The sequence below is a fragment of the Dasypus novemcinctus genome, chromosome 5 (assembly GCF_030445035.2).
Source record: "Dasypus novemcinctus isolate mDasNov1 chromosome 5, mDasNov1.1.hap2, whole genome shotgun sequence".
Classification (NCBI taxonomy): Eukaryota; Metazoa; Chordata; class Mammalia; order Cingulata; family Dasypodidae; genus Dasypus; species Dasypus novemcinctus.
This window is the reverse complement of record NC_080677.1, coordinates 80,584,814-80,598,630: the sequence shown is the minus strand read 5'-3', so window position 1 is coordinate 80,598,630 and position 13,817 is coordinate 80,584,814. Positions and strand designations below refer to the sequence as shown.

Below are 13,817 nucleotides of genomic sequence, written 5' to 3'. Positions count from 1 at the left end.
ATTAGGAAACTGGAGAATTATTGGGAGGAGGGATTGCCTGAATTATTCATTGCTTCAAAAAGTAATTATTGATTTTCTACTATGTGCAGGACTTGTAAACTGTCCTCAAGCAATTTACAAAATAGTGGGGAGGACACCGAAAAAGGAGTAGGAAAGGTTATGCGTGCCAAAAAGTAAACACAGTCACTTATTACATTATATTAAATTAGATTATAGCAGTACAATTTGTAAACCTTTTTTAAAGTGATGAAACCCAGTGCTGGCAAGTTGTTGAAATGATACACTCACACCCTGCTGGTGGCAGTGGAAATTGGTACAATCCTTTACCAAGTAATTTGATAGCCCATTCAAGAGACTTAAAATGTTCATACCTCTCTAAAATGTTCATACCTCTCAATCCAATAAAGTTACAGGAATTTTATTTTAGGGAAATAAACCAAAGGACGTTAAAGTCATATGCAAAAATATTTTTATTGGGCACAATTTCTAATAATTGAGAACTAGGAAGCCATTAAAAGGCTTAGAAATAGAGGAATATTAAAATAAATTATAGTAAGGCTATTCAGTGAAATATTAGGTAGCCATTAAACTGTCAATAATTAAGACTATGGAAATATTGCAAATGCAGAAGGAAAAATACTGACTGAAAAAAGCAGAACATAATAATTGTAGCTATGTTATTACTATATATATAAAATATATTACTGTATTTTACCTATATTAGCTACAAATTAGGACTGAACAGAAACACGAAAAAATCCAAGCGAGTATATTTATTGTTAGGAATTGTGGCTGAATTTTGTCTGCTTTTATCTGAGTGTATTTACATTGTTATAAAGCTTAGGACACAAAAGCAAGCCTGAGCCTGAATACAAAAAGAACTCATCATTTCCTCCCTTTGCTGGATCCAAGCGGCTATTATCACTAATTCCTGATCTAACCATGTCCCTCTCTGGTTAAAAGATACCTTTCAACCTCTTCTCAGGTGGTGGAGAAAATTGAACTTACAGTACAAGATACTGCAGTGCTCAGACTTCAACAAATAAGGCTCTGTGTCTCCCTTTTAGTCTAGAGGGGGATTCAAAGAGGTGGATGATTACAAAACAGCGTCCAACACTGTTACAACCGGGAGATTCACCTGTTTCATTTAAGTCTCATGACAGCCCTATAAATTAATGTTCTTTATATAGGAGAAAAAAGATGCTCAGAGAGGCCATGTAGTTTGTCCACGGTCACACACCAGCTCACTGGTGGTGGACCCATTTTTTAAACTCTGGTTGATCTGATTCCAAAAGACTTCTCCTTCTGTTCTACATACATTCCCAAGCAAGTTCGGGAGAAGGTGAAAGGTCTGTGATGAGGCTCAATGCAATTTGCACAAAGGTTATCAGTCCATTTGGCCCTTGAGGTTTTGGTTCAGAGTTGTCACTCCTGGCTGTACATTAGAATCATCTGGGGGTGAATTTTAAATATTAAGATGCCTGGGCCTTACTTTCAGATGTTTTTATTTAATTGGTATGGGTGGACCTAAGACAAGGGTATGTTATAGAAACTCCCCAGGTGATTCTTCATGCAATTGTGACTGAGATCCACTGGGTCAGGCCCTTTGCATTTCCAACATTCATCCTGAAAACCTTTCAACTGGTCCAAAATTTGAATGAGAACAAACACTTCATTCATTCTGGGTTTGGTTTTTTTTTCATTTTTGTAAATTGTATTTTTTGAAGATATATACATCACAAGAAAACTGTTACACTAAAAAATATAAGAGTTTCCTGTATACCCCCACCCCCCACCCCACTCCTCCCACACCAACAACCTCCCTCATCACTGTGGCACACTCATTACACTCAGTGAACACATTTTGGGGCACTGCTGCACTACACAGGTAATAGTTTACCCTGTCGTTCGCACTCTCCCCCAGTACATTCAGTGGGTTATAGCAGGATATATAAAGTCCAGCATCTGACTCTGCAATATCATTAAGGCAACTCAAAATCCCAAAAATGCCCCCACATCACATCTCTTCTACACTCTCCCGCCCTCAGCAACTACTGTGACTACTTTCTCCACCTCGATGCTAAAATGTCTTCTATTACTTGTCATAATAGCTTTATAGTAGAATATCAGTAAGTCCACTCTAGTCCATATTTTATTCCTCCATTCTGTGGACCCTGGGATGGTGATGTCCACTCCACCTCTAGATCAAGAGAGGGCTTAGATGCCACATGGATGATGGATGCAATTCCTCTGCTTACAGTTGTAGGCACTCTTTTTTTTTTTTTTAATTTAAATTATTTTTTAAAAATTACATTCAAAAAATATGAGGTCCCATTCAACCCCACTGCCCCCACCCCCACTCCCCCCACAGCAACACTCTCTCCCCTCATCGTGACACATCCATTGCACCTGGTAAGTACATCTCTGAGTATCACTGCACCCCTAGTCAATGGCCCACATCATAGCCCACACTCTCCCACGTTCCATCCGGTGGGCCCTGGGGGGCTCAGTTGTAGGCACTCTTGATTCCCTGGTATGGTGGTTGACCATCTTCACCTCCCTGTTAGCTGACCTGGGTAAGACCAACGAACCACAGAATGGGAGTCACCACTCTGCTGAGGCTCGGGGCCCAGCTGCACATGGGCAGTCCAGAGATTCAAGTCTCCTGAGTATGGACCATCCCTACCGCAAACCACAGGTTCAGTAAAAGTGACAGAAGAGGCATGTGTAGAAAAGCCACATCTGAGTCCAGCTCCATCACACTCAGGAGCACAAATTCCAAAGTAGGGCCCACTGACATGGTACTGAGCTCCAGAGCCATCTGCCATGACCATATTCCTGTGGGTCTCCGTAGCCCTCAGGAGAACCAGTGCCTGGGGTTGTATCTATTTTGGCTTTTTCTGGGGTCCTGCTGAGGTGTGCATAAGCACAACCCCTCTGATGACCTCCGACTCATTTTGGAAGACTCTTAGCCATATCAACTAATTTGTCTTTGCCATTTCCCCCTTTTATTCAAGGTCAAAGAGCAGTTTTTAACACTTGATCCAACATGTAGGCTGAGATATTCTGCTGGTCTGAGTTGACCCTTTTATTTGAGTCTCTTTCTAGTTGCTTCTCCAGTTAGTGATTGGTAGTAATCCCTCGGCGCTAGGGAGGCTCATCCCCAGGAGCCATGTCCCATGTTGGGGGTAAGGTAATGCTTTTACATACTGAGTTTGGCTTAGAGAGTGGCTACATTTGAGTGACATGGAAGTTCTTAGGCGGTAACTCTTAGGCACCCTACAGCTCTAGACCTAGTTCATTTCAGGCACACAGTCTCCTAAGCATAGTAATCAGTATCAAGGGCTCATTATTGGACCATCCTTCCTTGTTGATCTTTGCCATTGCACTTGGGTTTTTGTTGTTGTCTATTGTTTTTTTAAGGATTGAACCTGGTACCTTGTACATGCAAAGCAGGTGCTCAACCACTGAGCTATACCCACTCCCCCATTCTGTTTCGTTATTATTATTATTATTATTATTATTGTGGTAAAATACACATAAAATTTACCATTTTAAGGTGTACAATTCAGTGGCATTTAGCACATCCACAATGTTGTGCCACAATCATTACTATCTAGTTCCAGATGTTTTTTTTATCATACCAAATGGAAACCCTGTATCCATTTAGCAGTTGCTTCCCACTCCCCACTCCTCCTGCCCTTGGCAACCACTAATTTGTTTTCTGTTACTATGGATTTGTCTATTTTAATATTTCATATAAATGGAACCTTACACTATGTGACCTTTTGTACCTGGCTTCTTTCACTTAGTATAATGCTTTCAAGGTCCATCCACGTTGTAGCACATATCAGGACTTCATTCCTTTTTATAGATGAATAATATTCTGTTTTCTGGATATACCACACTTTGTATATCCATCCTCAGGTGATGGACATTCAGGTTGGGCCCACCTTTTGACTTCCATTCACTGTTTCCTCCCAAATCTGAATTTCCTTAAGGAACACCTTTACAGAAAGAACAACTGGAAAAGTTTTGAGTTAGTGCTATGAAGCATGATTTCCCAATCAGCAGCATCATCATCACCTGGGAACTTGTTAAAAATGCAAATTCTCAGCCACCCGAGACCTGCTGAATCAGAAGCCCTGGGGGATGGAGCCCTGCACTGTTTTACAAGTTCCACAGGTGACTCGGATGCAGGGTCAAGTTTGAGAACCACCGGGGTATGCAGATGCGGGCATGCAATTTTACCTCAAGGCTCTTCTGCCGCTTCACCTGGGTCAAGTCTGCCCACACCCAAAGGAAGCACGTTCAAAGCAGAGGAGCCTCCTGCCCCGGGGGGCCTCCCTGGTAGTGCAGTAAGGACACCCGCGGTCTGTCGGGAGCCGAGATGTCACTGAGTTCAGCTGGTGCAGGAGCCAAGACTGACATGACACTCTCAAGTTATCACAGCTCTCTGTGATAAACAAACACATGTTGTAAGGAAATAGACTTAGAGAGCTGCATCCTGGCAGTTTGCATTGTTGAGTGTCTCGTACACAGGGTACCGCAATCAACATGCTCACTCCAGAAATGCTACCAGAAAACAATTGGCAGGGTCTTCACAGCCTGGTTTCTGCTTCTCCTTCTAGCCTGGTGAGGTTTCCTGCTCTTCTCTGCCAGCCTGGACGACTCCTTACCCCCTCCAACCCTGTGTGGCACATGTCATGTTGTTCCACCTCCGTGCCTTTCTTCAAGCTGCTTCTCCTGCCTGTGACACCCTCCCACTCTCTTTCCACTTACCAAATCCATCCATCCCTCATTACTCAATCCAATTTCACCTCTACCGTGAAAGCCTAGTGGAGCCATCCCCAGTTTACAACGATTTTCTCTTCCTCTCCCTTATTTTTGGTGCCACCATTCGTTACTTAATCGTACTGTTTGGCCATCACCTTTTTTTGTCCTTACTTTAAAAAATCTAATTCCCAACTATTCTGCAATCTCTGATACATATGATGTAGCAGGGAAAAATGCTATTCCAAACCATGACTGTGGCCATTTTCATGCATTAGGACATAATTTGTCTTAAAGGGACGAAACACCATGTGAGCCTTGCTGGTACTTGATGGGTGAGGAAAGTGGATCCTGGGCACGGCCTGGAAAGTAAAGAGGAAAACAAGGAATGAGCTAAATTCTGCTCCATAGGAAAGCAAGTGGGGATTTCTGGGGTTGGAAGAAGCACTTAGTTGGCTGACAGCAGCTCCTAAGGGGGAGCAAGCCCACGGAGATAATGGCATTCTAGGTCCTTCAGGAACACAGCGAGCCAGCTGGGCGGGGACGGGGCATGGGTTCTCTGCCGTCACCTGTGCTACGCTGTGCTCCGATTCCCCTGCACTGGATCAAACTTCGAGGGAAGGTGAGCTGCCCACACAGCCTGAGGCATAAAGGATAAGGGAACTGAGGCCTTTGTCCTCAGTATTTCAGTAGGAGGTGACGCTGGCAGAGAAAGGACAGTCACCGCCGCGATGCTGACAACCAGGCAAGGCCTCCGAGACATCCTCAGGGAACCTTGAGGAGGACCCGACTCCACCAGTGAATCTGGGCACCCAGGAGGACGGCATTGTCCTGCTTGGGTGACAGGTGGGAACATCGTCATCTTTAAAAGCACCCACTCGTCTGTAAAATGGGGGCAATATTGTACTTGTCTCATAGGGTTGTCGTGAGCAGCAAACCCGTCAGCGTGTATGAGGCTCCGAGAGCCACACCTGGCGTGTGTTTTGCACTCAGTGCTCAGTTTGAGGAGACGAAGGTTACCCAGGATAGGGCGCCTCTGCTGACAGGGGTGTAAACAGGGCTCCTGGGCAACAGTTCATTTCTTTGAACTCCACACCATAGTTGTTCAACAAATATGTAAGAAATGAATGAGGTGGTGTCAGCATCGACAGTATCTAAATTCCATGCAGCCACTGGAAATGAATACCCTAGAAGGAGACCAGCCAAGCAGACGCAACGGGAAAACGTAATTCATGAGCTGTATCAACAGGCGGTCCCATTCACTTAAAATGCCCATACTTCATTTGTGGAGGATGCAACTCATAAACCATCTTTGCTTTGTGGTTTCCTCTTTATCCTTGAGGCCACGTGCATGAGTCCCTCTGTTACAATATGCCTGCCATTTGTGAGATCTAGATGACAAAGCAGCTACGCACTGAGCTTGTGTGTCATCATTCCAACAGCCCTATGCAAGGTAGACATTGTTATCGTTCCCATTTTACAGATAGGGACACAGCAAGAAAGTTGTATGCCTGGGTCTCCAACCCAAGTGTCCCAAACCAAGCACTTATGGTTTCAAACCCAGGGTCAAGTTTGATCAACTACCAAAGCCCACCCTGTGAGAGCAGTACAAGCGCCATGGAATAGGCCTTTCGGGGACAATTTGTTGTGATGGTGGTTACAGGGTGGGGAAGTTTGGGGTTCCAATATCTTAGGCAAAAATCACAATGAAGGGGAGGGACACTGGGTATCCCATGGGCACCATCTATTCATTTTTGAAAAATAGCTAAAAGAGGAGTGCACCTACCTTGACACCTTTTCAGACTAAAATGATCACAGCCAAGATACACAGAGACCTTTGGGTCCTCTGTGCATTCGAGTGGATTGAAGATTACTTTCTCAGGTGGCTCAGGGCCCTGGTCCCCTATTTGTCTTCCTCTCTTCTGGGCCAAGGTCATGGATAGCCTTCGGTTCCTGCAGGAGCCCATGTTAGGCTCCTGAGTGTCTGTCAGCCCTGTCCCGACTTGGCTGGCGGGTCAACACACAGCTCCACGCTAACTGGCCACACAGAACCTCTGTGCCTCAGCAGGGCTCACAGCTGTCCAAGACTTACTGAAGGCTCGGCCGACAAGGACATCTTTACAAAAGACTGTGGCAAGGACCAGTAGTCCAATCTATTTTCCAGAAGAGATAGGCGGGCCGTGGCCCAAGCTCTGGAACTGTCCTGCCTGGGTTTTGATCCTGGCTCATGGCCATGAGCTCAGTGACCTTGGGCAGGTTTACCATTTTGGGCCTCAGTTTACTCATCAGGAAAATGGGGATGATCGCGTTACCAACTCACAGGGCTGCTGTAAGACTTAAAGGAATACATGCGGAGGGCTTAGAGCTCTCACCCGCCCCTGGAAGGGCCCAGGGAGCATTAGCTCTCCGTGCCCCTGGTGAAGTCTGAACAGCCAAGAACGCTGTGCCGGGACTCGATCAACATTGGCTCTCACTGGAATTGTTTCTATTGGATTAGCCGTGGCCTATTGCCATTGGTCTCCATTAAGGGACAGCCCTGTGATACTTGTTGTTGAGTTTACACTAAAGAAGTTGTTGGGGACACTGTTTACAACATTTCACAGTGTCCTCAGGAGGACACGAGGGAGACATTTCTTTCTGCCTTATCTTGGGAAGTTGCCACTCCTGAGCACACGCTTTTCCTCTCACAGACACCACAGGGGATATGACGATCAGGTTTCCCTCATCACACTGGCCCTGAGAGAGTATGGCCTCGTGGTGTGCATTTTTGCCCTGGCCTCATTGCTGGCTCCATTTTATGACCCTTGTTTTCCTTCTGCCTCATCATTCTCTGCCTTGTAATAATCATCATCATCCCCGGAGCACCTACTGCAGGCCAGGCTTGTGTTAGGAACTTCGTGTAAGCTGTAATTAATCTTCATCCCACTTCTAACAAGAAGACATCATTCCCAGCTCAGAGACAAAGATCCCCAGGTGCAGGGAAGTGACAGGACTTGTCCCTGTTAAGAGGAGCAGGACAGCCACACTGTCCCCTAATTGTCCCCAAGTTAATGCTCTCGTCAGGGGGTGAGCTATTCCCCTATGCTGTCATCACTCCTTAAGGGAACAAGGCACAGTATAAAAACATAAGTGACATTTTAAAACGATGTTTTCCTTTCTGAGTTTCCTTATTTAATAGGCACGGTTGTGATTATGGTGTCAGAATTCTTCAAAGCCTCTAGTGGGTCCAAGGACACCCTGACCAATGGCTGTTGGGGTAAAATGGGGGAGACCGGGGAACAGCAAATGCACAAGTGAATTCTGCTTCTGGTGCCAGAACCAGGCGCTCTGTTGAGCACCGGGGTTTCCTGCCCTGTCCCCCTAGACCCGGGCTCCCTTGCTTCCCTCTAGGCCCCAGAAGCAATACCTGGACTAATGGGGTTTGGGAAGTACCTTAACCCTCCCTGTCCATACCCTCTCATGGGTTTGTGCCCTGTGCGGGGCCACTGGTTGCTCCGTGTTAGTTACGTTGACCTGTGAGTCCCCGGGACTCCCTGTGTGAAGTGCTGGAACTGGAAACGGAAGAGGCAGCCACGCGCAGCTCTGGAGTCTGCCTGCTTGCATCTGAATCCTCTCTGCATGCCTGTAGCTGTAAAATGGGTATGATAATAATAACACCAAAGCTTCCTTGTCATATGCTCTACTGGTTACGAGCAAGAGCAAAAGTTACACTCAGTCTGCATCCAGGCTCTGGCACTAACTAAATGACCCTGAACAAGTCATTTAACATTTCTGAGCCCATTTCTTCATCTATACAATGGGGAGATGGTAGTAACTACTTTACTTGTTAATTTATTTTTTAGGAGGTACCAGGGATTGAACCCAGGACCCCATACATGGGAAGCAGGTGCTCAACCACTGAGCTACATCCACTCCTCAGTAGTAACTATTTTAGAGGTGTACTGGCAATAAAACAAATTAATCTATGTAAAATAAACTATGCCAGCACATAGTTAGCACCATGTCAGTGTTGGCTGTTGTTATTACTATTATTATTCATGCAAAGTGCTTATGGTAACTGGCGATTGATATTAGCTATTATCCCCTCCCTGATTCTTAAGACTGAGCTTCAAGCATCTCCCAGGAAAACTTCAGTCCCTCCAGTACGTGCAAGGACAGGAATTCCTTCTGTTGCATGGGACATGGTGTGTAAGTCCTTTCTTCCCCCCATCCTTGCTGAAACCAAGAGGGAGGCCTAGAAAGAGGGAAGAGGATAAGGACAAACCATCTTAGATGCAGCAGGAGGATGCTTTCTCTGCTCCTCAAGACAAAAAGGGCTTCATCCTCTGAATTCCCAAACCAAATAAAACCACAAGCTCAACTCAAGTAGTGTGTAGACAAATTAGCTTAAGGCCTAATGACTGAGAGATGTGTTTCTATGTGAATTCACATGAACTTATAGAAAACATTCTTCTTCCTTTTCCAAGTAACGCAGCCCGGGAACAAGGTGTCCACATCAGTTGAGCAGGGATGAGGCTGCGTCTTCACCTGGAGGCTTGTGCTCAGCTCCCAGGGAGGGGCTAATACCAGCCTTTTCTTCCACCTGCTCCTTGCAGCTCCTTTTCTGCTCTTTGCCCTTTTGAATCATTTCTCCTATTGTCATACCTTCAGGTGCTGAAAACTACCATGACAAATTAGAGAGGAGGTCAGAAATAGACACATGGGTGTTATTAAGCAGAAAGCAGAATTCCAGGGAGAAAAACAAACTACAGAAACTGGAATAGAGCAAGAAGAGGATTCTAAGACTTTTGGTAAAGAAATAGCAAGTTAGAGAAAACACAAATAGGAAAAGAGGATAGGAAGTATTGTCATGTTTATTGTTTAACCTTTATTAAATGCTCACCATGTGCCAAGCACAGATGCTTCATCTCATTTGATCTTTGGAGGAAACTAAAGGTAGATACTATGATCATAATCATCTTACGGATGTAATAACTGAAATTAAGAGAGGTGTAGAGATTTGCCAGCTTATTCCTGAATTCAGCATGAATCACAGCCTTCCTTATTGGGATATAATCCCATGCAAGAGGGGCAGGAAAGTTTGGAAAAGATTCAGTAAAGATCCATAAACAGAAAGAAGGGATCTAAAATTTGAAACTTATCACGGGATTAAAAGTCCCACAGGGCGGTGGTGGTGGTGGTTCAGCCTGGTGAAAAGAGGGCAAAGGTAGGAGGAAGGGAATGAAGGAAAACTGACAACCCTTGCCTCCTTCCCCCTTCCTAACAGGCACTTGAAAGTCCCAGGGATGTGGCAGGGGGACCGACTCCCACCCTTGGAGGAGCCAACTAGCACTCAGCATTCCTCACACTCCACCACAGTCATTGGTTCAGGGATGGGTACAAGACAGAGTTTGAGCCAATGAGATCTGAGGAGTGTTTTCTTAGAAGTAAATATATGTTCCCTTCCATGGGACCTCCCCAAAAAAGACACATTCTCTGTCCACTAGGCCTGAACAAGGAAACATGTAGCTCTGAATGACAGCAACTGCTGTTTGCCTTCAAATATCGTTCTCCCTTTCTTCTTGGGAATAAGAATACTTCAGTTTCCAACTGGGCACACAAGAGCTCAGCAAAAGATTATAGTTTTCAGTCTCCTTTGCCATAAAACTAAGTTTCAGCCAATGAGATGTAATCAAAAAGTTTGTGTGGTACCTCCAAGGAGTCTCCTTAAAAGAGAGGAGGCAAGCCTTTTTTCTGCCCTTTCCTTCTGGCTAGAATGCAGATAGAGTAGCTGGAGCACCAGAAGCCATTGGAGGTGACCTTGAGAAAGGGAGCCATGTCCTAGGACATAGAGCATCAAGAGAGCTTGCTGGGTCCAGGATGTGGTGGAGCCACCATACCAGCTCTGGTCTGCCTACTTTTGGGAAATACATGTCTATCTTGTTATAGCCACTATTATAGTAGATTTTCTGTCACTTAGAGTAAACTTCATTTTAACCGATGGACCCAGACTTCTGCTGACAACCATCTTGCAACTACAAAGAAAGCCAGACTTGGAATGAAGCTGATACCATGGGTGGAAGAGCAGGGAAGAAGAAGAAAAAAAAAACACAAAAAACCCCACATGGCTTTCAATACATCATAGAGCTGCTGGGTCAAACTTCTCCTGAAGCTTACATTATTGTAGGACCTTCCAGTTCATGAACAAATAAATTCATTTTATTTTTTGAACAGTCTGAGTTGGGGATTTTGGTACTTGCAACTGAAGGCAATCTAGCTGATACACACTTATTACTAATCTTAAGGAGGTAACACACTAGTGGACAGTATTTTGTTTCCAATGAAAACAGTGAAAGCAAAAATGGATTTAAACTGCACATGGGCTTTCTTTACAATGGAGTCATTAACCACATACATAAGGCCTGAATGATTTTTTAAAAATTACTTAACACTTGTGAGTGCCTACTGTGTGCCAGGTATTTGGTGTACATTATTTCTCATCCCTGCAGCAATCCTGAATGGCAGAAGTTATCATTCCAGTTTTCCAGATGAAGAAACTGAGACTCAGAGGACTCAATAACTTGTCCAAAATCACTCCTAAGGACACAGCTAGGACTGGAGTCCAGGCATGCAGAGGTCCTCCTCCCATGATCTTGGCTTGGCACAGAGCTCTGGCCATAGGTCCCATCTTACTCCTAATTACTGCAATGCCTGGTTTCTTATCTTTGCCTTTGGGAGCCTCCCAGCTTGGACAACTTTGAAAAAGAACATTTGTATCCCTCTCACCAAGAAGAACACCTAGAATTTGGTGACCCAGGATACCTTGTACCCTGGTTGGAGATACCATTGCCCACCCCACCCCCCCTTTCTTTCTCTCACATTCTGACTCTCTCTGAAGAATGGCACATTTGGGCATCTAGACTATTTCATCATGTGTGGTACTGGGCGGAGCATCAAAAACATGTCTAAGATATTAGATCTGGCTCATTGTCCACTCTTAATAAAGTATACTGACTCACTAGTGTTTGTTTTTCTGCTCAACTAAATGTTTGCATTTCTGTCATTTAAGACTTAGAATTGGACATTATATTCCAATGTGATTCTTTTTTTTTAAGATTTATTTTTTATTTCTCTCCCTTCCCCCGCCCCTCTCCCCCCATTGTCTGCTCTCTGTGTCCATTCACTGTGTGTTCTTCTGTGTCTACTTTGCATTCTAGTCAGATGGCACTGGGAATCTGTGTCTCTTTTTGTTGCATCATCTTGCTGCATCAATTCTCCGTATGCATGGCACCACTCCCGGGTGGGCTGCACTTTTATCATGCAGGGCAGCTCTCCTTGCAGGGCACACTCCTTGCACGTGGGGCATCCCTACGCAGGGAGCATCCCTGCATGGCACGGCACTCCTTGAGGCTCACTACATGGGCCAGGAGGCCCTGGGTACCGAACCCTGGACCTCCTATATGGTAGGCGGACACTCTATCAGTTGAGCAACATCTCCTTCCCCCAATGTGATTTCTTGTACTTGTTGATAAGTGCAGATAGAGTGTATCCAAACTGAAGATATACAACATCCAATTCATACTGGCTTTTTGGGCCCTGATTTTCATCAGTGATGGACACCCAGTAGGAGTTATGTTTGACATTTATTGAAGTTTCAGCATGACTTGTTCTTTTACTGAATTAGATGATTCAGGATAAGCAAATGCTGACTTCAAATGCAAAGCCATGTGAGATTACCGACTAAAACTCAGTGCTGCTTGGACCTGATGCCCTTCTTTCTTTTTTTTTTAGATTTCTTTCTTTATTTCTCCCCACCCCCTTGTTGTCTTTCACTTGCTGTGCCTATTCTCATCTTCCTTGTTTCTTTAGGAGGCACTGGGAACCAAACCCAAGACCTCTGATGGGGGAGGGAGGTATCTAATCACTTGAGCCACTTCTGCTTCCTGCTTTCTTGTGTCTTTCATCACGTTTTTCCTCCCTGTGTCTCTTATGTCAGCTTACCAGGCCTGCCGGTCATGTCAGTGCACTATCTTCTTTAGGAGGCACCAGGAACCTCTTTCCCTGTTTTGTTGTGCTCTCGTTATATTTTTTCTTCTTATATCTCTTGTTGTGTCAGCTTGCCACACCTACCCACCATACCACCAAGCTGTCTTCTTTAGGCGGCACCGGGATCCAAACCAGCAACCTCCCATGTGGCAGGCAGGCGCCCAGTTGCCTGAGCCACATTTGCTTCCCTTGATGCCCTTCTGTTAAATATTTATCAATATTTCACACTATGTAAAAAAAAAAGTCCAGATATATGAAATAAAACTGCCTTTTCTTGGCCAAACTGCCATATTCCATGTTATTTGGAAAGTCCTCCCTAATTCACAATCATCAAATGAACTAATATCAGTGAAACTATTATGTAAGGCAGTCATTACATATTTCTTAGACTACTAATGCCATTTTGTCTTCCCACGTTAGCCAGAGTCCCAAGCTTCTCTATACATAAGCCACCAGAGTATGGTTTATCCTGGAAACTCTCACTATATAAAGCAATTTCCAAGCAAATTTCCCAAATATACTAATTCTCTGGAGTGTTTAGCCCTCCCACCATCCACTTAAGAGCTTCACTAGAAGTCAATAAAAGCAGCAGTGAGGATCTTTTTGCATCTAGGAAATAGGTAGTTCCCAAAAAGGTGAGCAACTTAAAAGGGAGTACTGATAAAATAGTATGAGTTCAATAAACTCTATATAATTAACACAATTAGACTTACTACTTAATTGCATGTGCAGTGATAAATTAAGATGTATATATGGCAATCCCTAAACCTCTAACCGTCTGGTTCAAACAGTCATTATTCAGAGATGTTAAAAACAACTAAATGCAGCTCTGCTCTAATATTTTGCCCATGGAAAAACTCGGGTCCACTTTCTACCAAGGTCAAATAATCAACCTCAACCAAATCAGTTTTGCCAGGTAAGAGCAAAGGCTTAACTAAAGCTAGACTAGAAACACCACATTATACCTCCATTATCTTGGAGAATGGTCTGCAGAGTGCGTTTCTACTAGACACCGTGAG

At 44.5% G+C, this 13,817-nt stretch overlaps 1 long non-coding RNA gene across 1 annotated transcript in view; it reads right to left on the bottom strand.

The window, feature by feature from the left end:
- Nucleotides 1-2,263: 2,263 nt before the first annotated feature.
- The window catches only part of LOC101434781 (uncharacterized), a 31,219-nt gene continuing 19,665 nt past the window's right edge, over nucleotides 2,264-13,817 (bottom strand). The window contains exon 4 of the long non-coding RNA XR_187817.5: nucleotides 2,264-5,135. This is a non-coding gene — a long non-coding RNA (uncharacterized lncRNA). The remainder of the gene's footprint in view (nucleotides 5,136-13,817) is intronic.